This window comes from Carcharodon carcharias, chromosome X (assembly GCF_017639515.1).
Source record: "Carcharodon carcharias isolate sCarCar2 chromosome X, sCarCar2.pri, whole genome shotgun sequence".
In the NCBI taxonomy this organism is placed as follows: Eukaryota; Metazoa; Chordata; class Chondrichthyes; order Lamniformes; family Lamnidae; genus Carcharodon; species Carcharodon carcharias.
Genome location: NC_054507.1, coordinates 26003871 through 26018352, shown reverse-complemented (window position 1 = coordinate 26018352; position 14482 = coordinate 26003871). Strand labels below are relative to the sequence as shown.

Sequence of the window (14482 nt, the reverse complement as noted above, 5' to 3'; positions counted from 1 at the left end):
TTATCACATTGCTGTTTGTGGGCGTTTGCTGCGTGCATATTGGCTGCCATGTTTCCTACTTTACAGCAGTAACAGCACTTCAAAAATGGCTGTAAACGCTTTGGAATGTGCTGAGGTCATGAAAGGTTTTAAGTAAAAAAAAGCAATGATTCATGAGAGTTGATGCTTCAAATTTGAACAAAATGCAAATCAAAAAGGTGTATTGAATTCTACTCCGTTGCTGAAAAACGTATGCAGGGTCTTGTCCTGATACTTTAGTGAGTAATTTCACTGTGTGGTACAATACTAAACCATAATGGAGCAGGAATATCCCAGGTGTCTTGCTTGCTCTGTGTTGAGGTAGTAGTTGGGTTGCTAAATTTGGTCTCAACACACCTTGGTGAGGGAGGGGGGGACCCCTGCTATAAAATTGATGTCAGATGCTATAAAATTGATGTCAGATGAGAACAGTATTGGGTGCAATGCACCCCGCCACCCAGCTCCCCCCCCAACTGTAAAGTAGCCAGAAGACACTCACTGTCCAGAATCATACTTGATGAACAGCCAATTGGGGAATATACTGGCAGGTTGCTTGGACCTGCAAAGCTATATACCAGCATAAGCTGCCACTTTCAGGAAACAGAAAGGAGAAAATTAAGTGTGGGGGAAGGGCAGGGTGGCAGGGAGATCTCTGTGCCAGGTAAGTGAAGGGTTTGCTGAATCACTCCTTTCTGGGGAGCTAAAGCTAGATGTCTAATTGCTGGGGATGAGTCATTTTCGTGTAACTACTGTTTTCAGCAAAGTGAATAGTTGTTGAATAATTACATTATGAAAATACTTTAATGTATTTGGCAGCATATTTTAATACCTTAGTATTAAAGGATATGGAACCAAGGTTAATGTACAGATCGGCCATGATCTAACTGAATGGCAAAACAGGTTCTAGGGGCTGAATAGCCCAAAGGTGACCCTGCACATTGATGGTCCAGTAATTTAGCCACACTGTAAGTCTAATAAGAGGCAAATTCTGTCACTGCATAGATAAAGTGGTTGATCTGCTTATTGCTTATTGATATTTTCTCTATGAATGAAGGTATTTAAGACATTGCCAGTCTAAGCATAGAGTGGTGATTAGTCACATTCTGGTGATTGCACTAGAGGCAAGATTAATGTACTGGTTAGAATACCAGGAAAGGGCAGTTTGTCTTATGGTGAAAGGCTGGATAGGTTTGGCTTGTATCCACTGGAGTTTAGAAGAGTAAGAGGTGACTTGATTGAAACCTATAAGATCCAGAGGGGACTTGACAGGGTGGATGTGGAGAGGATGTTTCCTCTTGTGGGAGAATCTAGAACTAGGGGTCACTGTTTAAAAATAAGGGGTCGCTCATTTAATACTGAGATGAAGAGAAATTTTTTTTTCTCTTCGAGGGTGGTGAGTCTTTGGAACTCTTCCTCAAATGGCAATGGAAGCAGAGCTAGTTAGATTCTTGATAACCTTTCATCCCCTTATTTATCAGGGGTAAGCAGGAATGTGGGGTTGAGGTTACATTCAGATCAGCCAAGGGGCCAAGTGGCCTACTCTTGCTCCTATTTCGTATGTTCGTATGTAAAAGCTAATTTACTTTTGAAGAATGCTGATGTACTGTACAATTAACAACACTGGATTTGAATGCTAAATTGATAATTTGTAATGCCTTTCACCCTGTTTGAAAAAATACAATGTGAAATAAGCTTGCTGGCATCTGTTAATTGAACAGCTTTTTTATATATTTGCAATTTGTAGAAAAGACCATCAGATCTATCTCCCTGCTCCCCTCCTCCCTCCCTAGCTCAAATTTTCACTCTCCTCTACTGAAGGCACTGACTTCTTGCTGAGTGACAGTTCCAAAAATGTCGAGTGACTTCCTGTATCTCACCCAAGCAACCATTCTTCATATATGGAGTTGAACAGTAGCTAGTAGCAGGCTGTTTCATAATGAGGGGACATCACAGTCAAGCCTGATTCTGTTCCCATCCAATGTCCACACATGGAATTTCCAGTGCAGGTTGATTTCTCTCTCTGTAGCCTAGCAACACAGGGCTGATTGTAAAATAAAATAACTTGCATTCATATAGTGCTTTTCACAATCTGAGGACATCCTATAGTGCTTTATAGCCAATGAAGTACATTGGAAGTGTGAAATAAAAACAAAGTGCTGGAAAAACTCAGCAGGTCTGACAGCATCTGTGGAGAGAGAAACAGTTAACGTTTTGAGTCCATATGATCCTTCTTTAGAGCTGAAGAGAAGTAGAAATGTCATGGATTAATTCTCTTTGTAGACCTGCTGAGTTTTTCCAGCACTTTCTGTTTTTATTTCAGATTTCCAGCATCCGCAGTAATATACTTTTTACTTTTGAAGTGTGCTCACTGCTGTATTGTAGGCAAGGACCTCTACCATTACTTTTCTTAAGATCAGCTAACTCAGCACAAATTGGGCATTAAACCTGGAACCTGTGAAAAATAGGGAATTCTGACACATTTGAAATCTCTATTCCTTTACATTTATTTGTTTATGAGAGGTGGTTGTTCAGTTTAAACTTGATTACTACAGGTTAGGAGAGAATCTCTCAGCAGTCTGCTGGTTTGTTTATTCCATGTTGAATTGGAAACACATTTGTCTGGTCAAAAAATCATCACTTCAATGACAAATGAATGCAACTATCTGGATAAACAATACTCTTTCAGGATGAAAGGCAGAATTGGCTGAGTGGCAGGAAGCAGAGGGTGATGGCTGAGAGGTGTTTTTGTGACTGGATGCCTGTGTCCAGTGGGGTTCCACAGGGATCGGTGTTGGGTCCCTTGCTGTTTGTGGTATATATAAACGATTTAGACTTGAAGTAGGAGGGTTGATCAGTAAGTTCGCAGATGACACGAAAATTGATGGGGTGGTAAATAGTGAGGAGCATAGCCTTAGATTACAGGAGGATATAGACGGGCTGGTCAGATGGGCTGATCCGTGGCAAATGGACTTTAATCCAGATAAGTGTAAGGTGATGCACTTGGGCAGGACAAATAAGGCACGGGAATACACGATGAATGGTAGGACCCTGGGAAGCACCGAGGATCAGAGGGACCTTGGTGTGCATGTCTACCGGTCCCTTAAGGTAGTGGGGCAGGTAGATAAGGTGGTTAAGGTGGCATATGGGATACTTGCCTTTATTAGCTGAGGCATAGAATATAAGAGCAGGGAGGTTATGCTGGAACTGTATAAAATGCTGGTTAGGCCACAGCTAGAGTATTGCATGCAGTTCTGGAATCCGCATTATAGGAAGGATATGATTGCACTAGAGAGAGTGCAGAGGAGATTTACCAGGGTGTTGCCTGGGCTGGAGAGTTTTAGTTATGAGGAGAGATTGGATCGACTGGAGTTATTTTCCCTGGAGCAGAGGAGATTGAGGGGCGACATGATCGAGGTGTATAAAATTATGAGGGGCATAGATAGGGTAGACAGGAAGGAACTTTTCCCCTTGGTGGAGGGATCAATAACCAGGGGGCATAGATTTAAGGTAAGGGGCCGGAGGTTTCGAGGGGATGTGAGGAAGAATTTTTTCACCCAGAGGGCGGTGGGAATCTGGAACTCACTGCCTGAAAGGGTGGTAGAGGTAGAAACCTTCATAACATGTAAGAAGTATTTGGATGTGCACTTGCGATGCCATGGCATACAAGGCTATGGGCCTAATGCTGGAAAATGGGATTAGAATAGTTAGGTACTTGTTTGACCGGCGCAGACTCAATGGGCCAAAGGGCCTTTTTCTGTGCAGTAGCCCTCTATGACTCTATGCCCATAGTTTCAAAAGTCAAAACCTGGGCATGTTGACCATCCCTCGGTAATATTGAATTTCACATTAAGGTGATATGAGAGTCTGTTCCCTACTCCAGTGCAGTGCTTAGCTGTTTCTCCCCCAGCCCTCTCATTAAGTGCTTTTACTTGGAACTACATCACCTGCTGCAAATCCTCCGCTGAGCTTGCCATCAACACCACATTCGGGAGAGTGGCCTGGAGCAAAGGCCCAGGTGTCTCCCTGGGATTAGCTGTCAATCATCTCAGGATATTCCCCTCCCCAGCCCTGCTGTATCTACTAGGTTTATATTCCAGCTGCATTAGTATTTTGCTGCTGCCTTGTTCCCATTGGTATAGTTTAAAGGTTGTCCAAAAAGGGAAAAGATAAAAACCAGGACATTTGAACAATTTTGAGCTATGATTTATTTAAAACATGGGACTTCCTGGCAAAACCAGGACGACTGATCACACTTGTTTATATTATATGTCATACTATGTGATAATGTTCTCTGCTGGGAGGCTCTTGGCAATTCAGTCAGTTAGTTGCAATAACCGTTTGTGGAGAAAGAAAAACAGACTTAACATTTCAGGTTGATGGGCATTCATCAGAACTGGAAAATCTTTGAGATGTAACAGGTTTTAAGCAAATGCAGATACAGGGAAAGAATAAAAGGGAAGGTCTATGATGGCATTGAAAGCAGGAGAGATGAAATGACAAAAGGAGTGATGGTATAAAGCAAAAGGGGATGGTAATAGCACAAATTAAGAATTGAAAAGATGGATCTGGAGGAGGTGTAAATGGGAAACGGTAGACTCATTACCAATAACTGCTGTCCAAAATAATGGTGGTAATGATCATGATCCGAAATTATTGAACTCAGTATTGAGTCCGGAAGACTAAAGAAGTGCCTAATCAAGAGATCAGGCGCTGTTCCTTGAGCTTACATTGAGCTTCATTGGAACAATGCAGAAAGCCAAGGACTGATAGGTGGGAGTGGGACAGAGAATAAAAATGACAGGAAGCTGGGAGTCTGACCTGTGGACTGAACGATTGTGTTCTGCAAAGAGATCACCCAACACCTTCCCAGCCAGGGTATCTTCCCATGCAAGTGCAGGAGATGCAACATCTGCCATTTCACCTCCTTCCTTCTCACTTTCCAGGGTGTCAAATATTCCTTGCAGGTGAAACCATGATTTATTTGTACTTTCAATTTAGCGTACTGTATTGACTGCTCACAATGCAGTCCCCTCTGAACTGTGGAGACTAAATGCAGATCCTGATATAAGGTCATCAACCTGAAATATTAACTCTGCTTTCACCACAGATGCTTCCTGACCTACTGAGTATTTCCAGCATTTTCTGCTTTTATCTCCGATTTCCAGCATCTGCAGGATTTCACTTTTGTATTAGGGTTATATTTTGTTAAGTGACTGAACACAAGAGGGGGCTAGAGAACAAACTCCCACAGTCTTCAAGAAAGTTCAAGTCATACTAAAAAATTAAAAGACAGATTTAATTGCACTGGTATTCAGCACAGTATCAATATCCAGGTACCCCTGCTGAAGAGGTCATATATGTATGTATATATGAAGACAAATTGGAGTCAGCTGTGATAGCCTTCATGATTGAATAGCTTCTTCACTATTTATGCTTGAAGGATACCAGTGCCTGTGGAACTGTATCTCAGCAAGAGTCAACATCTGCAGATGATATGGAGAGCAAAATCAGAAAAAAAAATATTTTAAATTTACTTTTACATTTTTTTTCATTTTTTGACATGGTTCTCTCCCTGCAGGTACTGTATCTTCCATCTTAAAACCAGTTACACCACACCTACCTCCAAAAAATCCATCCTGGACCACGCTGTCCTTGCAATCTACCACCGCATCTCCAACTTGTCTTTGTGATGAAGAAAAGCCACTTTGTACCTTTGCCACTGATTCAATTCCCTTCCCGGCTACTGTCTTGGGTTGAACTTATTCAACCCCAAGGTGAACCTCAGAATCCATATTCACAAAGACCCAAATGGCCTCACCCCTCCCTATCTCTATCCTCCTCCAGCCCTTTAACCCGCCCAAACTCTCCATTCATCGAATTGTGGGTTATTGTGTATCCTCCCTCTCTTTCTCCCACTAGTGGTGGTCATGCCTTCAGCCAGCTAGTCTCCATGCTGTGGATTTCCCTCCCTGAACCCTTCTGCCTTTCCACTTTCCTTTCATCCTTTAAGATCCTTCTACAAAGCCCATCATTTTGGTCAACCTCCCTAATAGATCTTTGGTTTGTCAAATTCTTTTACGAGTATGCCTCTGTAAAATGCTTTACACTTGGGATGTTTTTCTATGTTAAAAGCACTGTAGAATTACAAGTTGTATATTATAATTGCAGGGTCTGATGTGATTTCTTGTTGTGTTTATATTTTAAAAATTAGCCCACTATTGCCATAAAGCACCAATACCAGTATTAACCTGGAGTGCTTTTAAGGGCAAGTGTTACTAATTGTATGTGTGTGTGAAATTACTTGCTTGAGACAGATTGAAGTATAATCTTCATTAATTTTCAGATGATATATGTAACAGAAACCATTTTCATGGCATGAATGTCACCATTATATGCCATGACTATAAACAGTACCCCAAAACCCTCTCAACACTACATGAGTATCAATGTACCTTCAGTGATATAAAATAAATTATTGAGTAGTACTTCAATGTGAATCTCTGAGAACTGAGCAAGGCATTGGACATTCATGAAGTTTGCTCAAAGAATCTTTCAGAGCAATAACTGTTAACAAAACAAATGCACCAAAATGTGCAAGCAACTCAATCTTGAAGTTCCAGAGGTTGTACTAGAAACTGATTAACAGTAGGTTGACTGGGAAGAATTATGATTACTATGATTTTTATTTACAGAGTGAAACATTGCAGGCATATACATCTTACTTTTAAGTGTCTCTTTATATGCGCTCAAATAACCATCCAATCTGTGCCCTTCACCTGTATGTACTTAACATCAATTGATACAATTAACAACTCCTTCCCTCTTCTATTTATGAAACCATAAGTCCTATTAAATCCTTTTTCTCTTCTTCATGATCTTCCACTTTGGGTGGTTTGTACAACTGTGGCCTTAATAAATCTCTCTCTGCTCTGTGAAATTCTGGTTCAGCCACTTTACAACTCTTCCTTGGACTCCCAAGATACCTGTCCTTTTTGCGGTTTTGTGGAGTCCGTGGACTATGTTTATATAAGGTGTGGTAGGCTGAACTCCCTTTTCAGTTATTTAAAAAACCTTTTGTTACTGTTTTGTTTGCACTTCAGCCCCACGCTCCTGATTTACGGACTCCCGGTGCGGAGGGGGTCCGGAAATGAGGAGGACCTCCTCGTGAACCTGCTCCTGGGCCTGGTCAAGTTGTTCATTAACAGGTCCAGGCAGCGGGCGATCGATGAGGGAGTCCCGCCCGATTGTTTGTCCCTCTTCCACGGCTACGTTCCCAGCCGGGTGTCGCTGGAGAGGGAGCACGCAGTGTCTGCCGGCACACTCGAGGCCTCCCGTGCTCGGTGGGCACCGCAGGGACAGGGGTGCTTTATTGACCCCTTTTATCACATTTTGGTTTGATGTTTATAAGTTTCCTTTAAGTTTTGTCTTTGGTTTTACAGAGAGCCAAACTTAGGGGCTGTGTTTGCTTCATCCCTCATTTTGTTAATTTAGTTTATTTGGTTGGCTTTAAAAGAGCTACAGCTCTTCCTCTTGATAATTCCTTTCACTGGATGAGGACAGGATTAGATTCAGTTGTTATGCCCTCCCTGATCAAATAATTATGAACTCCTGCTGTTAAAATTCACACATGAAAAATGAACACTTGTGTGAGGTGTTAGAGGGTGCCAGAAAAAACCCCCCACACCCGAGCACGAATGATCACTTTCAGGAGAGAAAATAACAATAAAAATGCAACATATTTCAACATATGTCAATCCTACAAATAAAAATTCAATTTTCTCCATGACCCATCCCCATGTCTTTGTAACCTCCTCCCCCTACAACTCTTGAGATCTCTACACTCCTCCAATTTCGGCCTCTTGCATCTCTCCAATTCCAATCACTGCACCATTGGTGGCAGTGCATTCAGCTACGGAAGTTCCAAACTCTGGAATTCTCTCCCTAATCCTTTCCTCCTTTAAAACCCACTTCTTTGACCAAGCTCTCAGTCATCTGATCTAATTTTTCCTTATGTGGCCTGGGTCAGATTTTGTTTGATGATGCCGCTTTGAAGCAGCTTGGGACGTTTTACCACGTTAACGGTGCATTATAAATAAAAGTTGTCATTACGTGTTTAAACCAACTAGCGATTTGAGTAAATGCAGCGGGTGCTGGAAATCTGAAAGCTAAACAGAAAATGCTGGACATAACAAGTCAGGCAGCATCTGTGTGGAGAGAGAAAGAAAGTTCGGATCGATGACCTTTCATCAGACTCTTTTTAATCCTAAATTCCACTGTTAGCACTATTGTCAGGGGTTCACAATAGTTTAGCAAAATTATTTGTCTTTTAACTTTGCTAACTGATTGTTGACACCTCTGGGTTAAAATTTTTTGGCTGTCTTGCTGTTGACAGCTGTGGTGTGTTGTTTTTTTTGGGGGTGTAGTGTGTGGTGTTGCTGCTGCTGGATTCTCAACCAATCACCAGAAAAGCGAAAAATTATTTTCACGGGGAGGAACTCGTGCCACACAAGCGGAAACCTCTTGAGCTTCGAGCGGCGGCGCTATTAGCAGTTTTAGTTGTCTTCAAATAACAAACATATTGTGAGACGCGCAGGAAAATATTGTTCTTAAACAATTAAAGAATTCTACACCGAGGAAGCCGTATCTCAAAGCACAAAATATAAAAAACACAGGAGTTAAATGGAAAAGAATTCGCTTGTGCTTCTGGTGTGAGGTACAGTGGAGCAAACTCGGATGAGTTCGACTTTCGTTTTGACTGGTGATTAAGGTTGTTTTAAGTCTTTTTAATTCGCTTTTCTTCCTGAACCTAAATAGTTGAAAAAAATAGGAAAGTTACGGAAGAAACAAACCATTTATATTTCTGGTTTTTGTATGATCACTCTTGTTGAAGTATGCAGCTGATTGTTTTAAAAAAATTACTCGTCGTAACTGACTCACTTTTGCGCAGAAAACATTTCATTAAAAGTTGTTTTTTAAAAACAAAGTTTTAGCGCAATTCTGAAAGTTTGCCACGGAGAAACAAACAAACGAACGTATTTCAGAACTAGCTGTATAACTTCGTTGAAGATTTGTTATTTTGATTTAACAATTGATTTTTCTTAGTTTAAAAAAAAGATTCTTTACTGTTGAGGCTAATGGCACCAAGAGAGAAATGTTGCCGTGGATCATTGGGTGAGCCAATCGGAAAAGTAGCACACGCGATATCACAACCCATTCGGCCATTCTTCCGTTCCGATTGGTTGTGCTGGATGCCAAACATGGGACCTGGTGAAATAAAAACAGAAAATGCTGGAAATGCTCAGGTCAGGCAGCGCTTGTGGATAGAAAAATGGTTTGTGTCTTAGGTCGATAACCTTTTTATCGGAACGCTTGAGTTTAGTGTTAAGGTGACCAAGTTACTGCCGTTGGAACATGCTGGTTAAGTCAAGCACCTCCTTCACCATGGAATGCATAATCAAGAGTCAGGTTGCAAATTGATTATTTTTCATTATAGTGCTTGTGGGGAGGAAAAACGAACTGCAAGTGCTCATCATATGCCATTACATTTTTCTCATGTCATGCAAAAATTTATATATAATATATTCCTTCACGGGTGTGGGCTTCACACAGGTGAGGCCAGCATTTATTGCTCATCCCTAATTACCATTGAGAAGGTGGTGGTGAGCTGCCTTCTTGAACTGCTACAGTCCCTGTGGTGTAGGTACACCCACAGTGCTGTTAGGAAGTGAGTTCCAGGATTTTGGAAAAATTGGGACTGTTTTCCTTTGAGAAAAGAAGGCAGAGAGGAAATCATGAGTAGATAGGGACAAACTGCTCCCACTCCTGAAAGGATTGATAATGAGAAGGCACAGATTTAAAGTAATTAGTTAAAAAAAGCAAAAGTGATATGAGGAGAAACTTTTATACGGAGCGAGTGGTTAGGGTTTGGAAATCATTGCCTGAGAGTGTGGTGGAGGCTGGTTCAATTGAAGCATTTAAAAGGAATTAGACTATCTGAAAAGGAAGAATGTGCAGGGTTACAGGGAGAAGTCTGGGAAATGATACTATTGCTCATTCAGAGAGCTGGTGCAGACACAATGGGCCAAACAGCTGCCTCCTGTGCTGTAACAATTCTGTGATTTTTTTTTAAACTTAGTAACCGTGATATAGTCCCAAGTCAGGATGGTGAGTGGCTTGGAGGGGAACTTGCAGGTGGTGTTGTTCTCATGTGTCTGCTGTCCTTGTCTTTTGAGGTGGTAGAGGTTGTGGGTTTGGAAGGTGCTGTCGAAGGAGCCTTGGTGAGTCGCTGCAGTACATCTTGTAGATGGTGTACACACTGCTACCACTGTAAGTTGTTGGTGGAGGGAGTGAATGTTTAAGGTGGTGGAATGGATGCCATTCAAATAGGAGCAGGAGTAGGTCATCTGGCTCCTCAAGCCTGCTCCCCATTTAGTAAGATCATGGCTGATCTGATTGTGGCCTGAACTCCATTTTCATGTCTCCCTTGCCCCCCCCCCCCCCCCCCCCCCCCCCCCCCCCCCCTCCCCATACCCCTTGGGTAACCTTGGCACCCTTACCCCCAGTAACTTTCACCCCCTTCAAACATTTCTGCTCTCCATATGTGGTGCGTAATACTGAAGTACACTACCATGTAATATTTGGTCTTTAACACATTGCCCAAGTATCCATTTTTTATGTGCCAGCCAAGATCAGAGTTGTCCAACAGAAATTGCTGACTAGCCACTGATGTGACTATGGTACCACAGTTGTAGCCCAGGCACTACTTTTAGCAGAAAAGGCCTTACATATACTCACATAATATGAGTAAATATACTCCACAAGCATACTTGCTTAACACACAGCTCCCATCATTCAGTAACAGTACTGACCTTGACGGTGATGGTTGGTCAACTATTCAGGAATCATTGGTGAGCTTTCTCCTGCTCTTGCTCATTGTTTACATGCATGCACTTTCCAGCAAGAGTCAAGAGCAGGAGCTGTAGTTGATATTCCCTTTCCTAGCCTGTAGCACTGAGGTTGATTGTGGTATCTCAATTACTACCCCAGCTGAAGTACTAAAACACTTTAAAGTCGCCTGTGTCACAATATTCATGCTGCACAAAATGGTAATGAAAGTAGACCACAAACTTGGAAAAACAAAGTATTACAATATTTGATAACTAATGCAGTTATGCTGGATTGAACGTACAACTCTGAAATTCCTGACTTATAGCTTCTTGCCCCTTTTAAAAAGGAGAACCAAAGGACCCAGTTTAAGAATGAGGTTTCCCTTTTAAGACAGTGATGAGGAGAAATTTTTTTGTGTTGTCAGTCTGTGGAATTCTCTTCCCTAGAGAGCAGTGGAGGTTGGGTCATTGAATTTATTGAAGTTTGAGTTAGACAGATGTTTGATCAACAAGGGAGTCAAGGGTTATGGGGTACAGGCAGGAAAGTGGAGTTGAGACCACAATCTGATCAGCCATGATCTTCTTAAATGGTGGAGCAGGCTTGAAGGGCCAAATGACCTACTCCTGCTAAGTCCTGTGTTCCTATGAGTGCATTATTTATAAGTAACATCGAAATAGAGTATGCCTTTAAATGGGTTGGTTTTGTTTGTATGTGATTTGAAGTAACTTAAAGCACCTCTTCTAAATAAAAATTGGAAGTGGTCAACACCAGTCTGTCCAAAGTCCAGACTACCAGTACACCATTTTCAGTCATTTCTCCTCTTATAAACCACAGGTATTCATAAACAGGCATAGTATAATCTAACTATTACTTGTGTTACATTGGTTTGGGTTGAGGGTTGATTAATAGATGGAAAATAAAGTAAGAATAAATAAACCACTTTCGGGTTGGTGGGTTGTAACTGGTGGGGTGTCGCAAGGTTGCTGGAAAGTAAACTGGAGGATGTGAAGAGGTTGCAAAGGAGCATAGACCAGGTGGATGGAGTATACTCTGGGGAAATGTGAAATTATCCACTTGGATAGGAAAGCAGAATATTGTTTTAAACATTGAGAGACTAGTAAATGTTGATATGCAGAGGGATTTGGGTGTACATGAACCGCAGAAAGCTAACATGCAGGTACAGCAAGCAATTAGGAAAGAAAATGGTATGTTGACTTTCATAGGAGGTTAGAGTATAAAAGTAGGGAATACTTGGTGAGACCAAGGAAGGATGCACTTGCTTTAGGGGAGTGCAACCATAGTTCACCCAGACTGATTCATGGGATGAGAGGATTGTCCTATGAGGAGAGATTTGAGCAGAATGGGCTGATATTCCCTGGAGTTTAGAAGAATGAGAGGTGATCTCATTGAAGTGTATACAATTCTTAAGAGGGCTTGACGGGGTAGATGTCGAGAGGCTGTTTTTCCTTCCTGGCTGGAGAGTCTAGAACTGGGGGGGTGGGGGGAGGTCACAGACTCAGGATAAGGGGTCGGCCATTTAGGATTGGGATGAGGAGAAATTTCTTCACTCAAAGGATTGTGAATCTTTGGAATTCTCTACCCCAGAGGATTGTGGATGCTCAATCATTGAGTATATCTGAGACTGAGATTGATAGATTTTTGCATACTAAGAGAATAAAGGGATATGAGGATTGGGTGGGGAAGTGGCGTTGAGGTAGATGATCAGCCACAATTAAATGGTGGAGTGGGCTCGAAGGGCTTTATGGCCTACTCTTTTCTCAATATTTCTGCCATGGTGATGAAATACAGCCCTGCAGTCCGTTTTTAAAAATTAAAAATTTGGCTTGGCTTTGATCACTTCCACTCCAGCTGTGCAAAATCAAAGCAGTGTAAATCTACCTCCCGAGTTGGTCCCAAACCTAATGTAGAATAACCGATGCCAGTTCGACTGCAGTTACACAACTTTCCTCACTTCTATTGCAATGTGGAAACCATTTTGCGGTGATATAAAATGTGCAGCATTATATCTGAACTATTCTTGTTATCAGTTGGTGAAATAAGTCCTGTAGTCACATGATAACATTTCATTTTCTTGTCTACTACATAGAATTACATCAAGTCCATAGCACAGAAACAGATCATTTGACATAACTGGTCTGTGCCAGTGTTTATCCTACTCAAGCCTCCTCCCACCTCTACTTCATCTAACTCTATCACCATATCCTTCTATTCCTTTCTCCCTCGTGTTTATCTAGCTTCCCCTTAAATGCAACGACTTATAGTAGCAAGTTCCACATTCTCATCACTCTGGGTAAAGTTGTTTTTCTTGAATTCTCTATTGCATCTATTAGTGACTGTCTTGTATTTATTGCCCTTAGGTTTGGTCTTTGCACAATTGGACACATCTTCCCTATGTCTTAAAGACCTCCTATTGGGCCGCCCCTCAGTCTTTGCTTTTCTGGACAAAAGAGCCCCAGCCTGTTCAATCTTTTCTAATGGTTATAACCTCTCTTCTGGTATCATCCTTGTAAATCTTTTTTGCACTTTTTAATAATATGGCAATCAGAACTGTGCACAGTTCTCAAAGTATGATCTAAACAAGTTTTTATATATAAATTTAACACAATCTCTTTCAATTCTATCCCTCTAGAAATGAACCCCCAGTGTTTTTAATGGTTTTAGTAGCCTATGTTGTGCTTACAACTGTGTATCTGTACTCCTAGATCCATTTGCTGCTCTGCCTCTAATTGCAGTGGAGTATCATTGTTCAGTAATCATCTGATTTGATTAGAGAAATTGCTTGTCCACTCTTGCAGTTTATTATGTGATCTCAGCCCCTGGATATTTTACACCATTGATACTGCAGACAAGAAATGGAGCAAGTTTTGGCAGTTAGATCTCTTGAATTCATTTTTCTTTGTCTTGGGATTCATAATATGTTCTTCATGAGCAATTTGTGCCATTGTGTTTAATGATTTTTTTGACCCATGTCCACTAGCTCAGTGATTTCTCTACACAGACATCAAATTCTATTGTTCATCCACAGTCCCTAGCTTCTCATCATTTGCAAAATGCATTGATCTATCTTTCTGGGGTCCAAATTTGCCCCACATTGAACTATATCTGCCACAGTTTTACCCACTCGCTTAATCTATCAGTGTCCCATTACAACTTCCTGTTCCCATCTACATTATTTACTGTGCCATCCAACTTTGTACCATCTGCAAACCCATTCCAACAACAGAGACATCTGTAATTTTGAGGTCTTGGTTTAATTTGAATTTGGCAGGCAAGCTATGGGCATCCTGATGCAGCTCTCCAGCTGCCTTGAAGTTTGCATTGGCAACATCAATAGATGCTCTCCTATCCACCATGCTAGTGACATGCTTAAAAAATTCCAACTAGATTAATCAGACTTGACCCACCCTTCACAAATCCTCTTTGAAAGATGGGAGGAGGCTTGAGTGGAACATGAACACTGGCATGGACTGGTTAGGCCAAATGATCTGTTTCTGTGCTGTATATCCTATGTATGTAATCCTGTGACTCTCTTTGATCAGTTCATACTTGTCCAATT

At 41.5% G+C, this 14482-nt stretch overlaps 1 protein-coding gene across 8 annotated transcripts in view; it reads left to right on the top strand.

The window, feature by feature from the left end:
* The first annotated feature begins 235 nt into the window (after positions 1 to 235).
* Positions 236 to 14482, top strand: part of LOC121273181 (signal transducer and activator of transcription 5B-like) — a 135507-nt gene continuing 121260 nt past the window's right edge. For 3 of the 8 annotated variants that reach the window (XR_005941958.1, XR_005941957.1, XM_041180163.1), the window contains exon 1: positions 8506 to 8785. The gene's annotated coding sequence lies outside the window, so the exon portion shown is untranslated. Of the gene's footprint in view, positions 258 to 8504; positions 8786 to 9298; positions 9321 to 9352; positions 9484 to 14482 lie in introns of those variants that run through there. The other 5 variants (XM_041180168.1, XM_041180169.1, XM_041180165.1 and 2 more) reach the window with 5 other exon arrangements.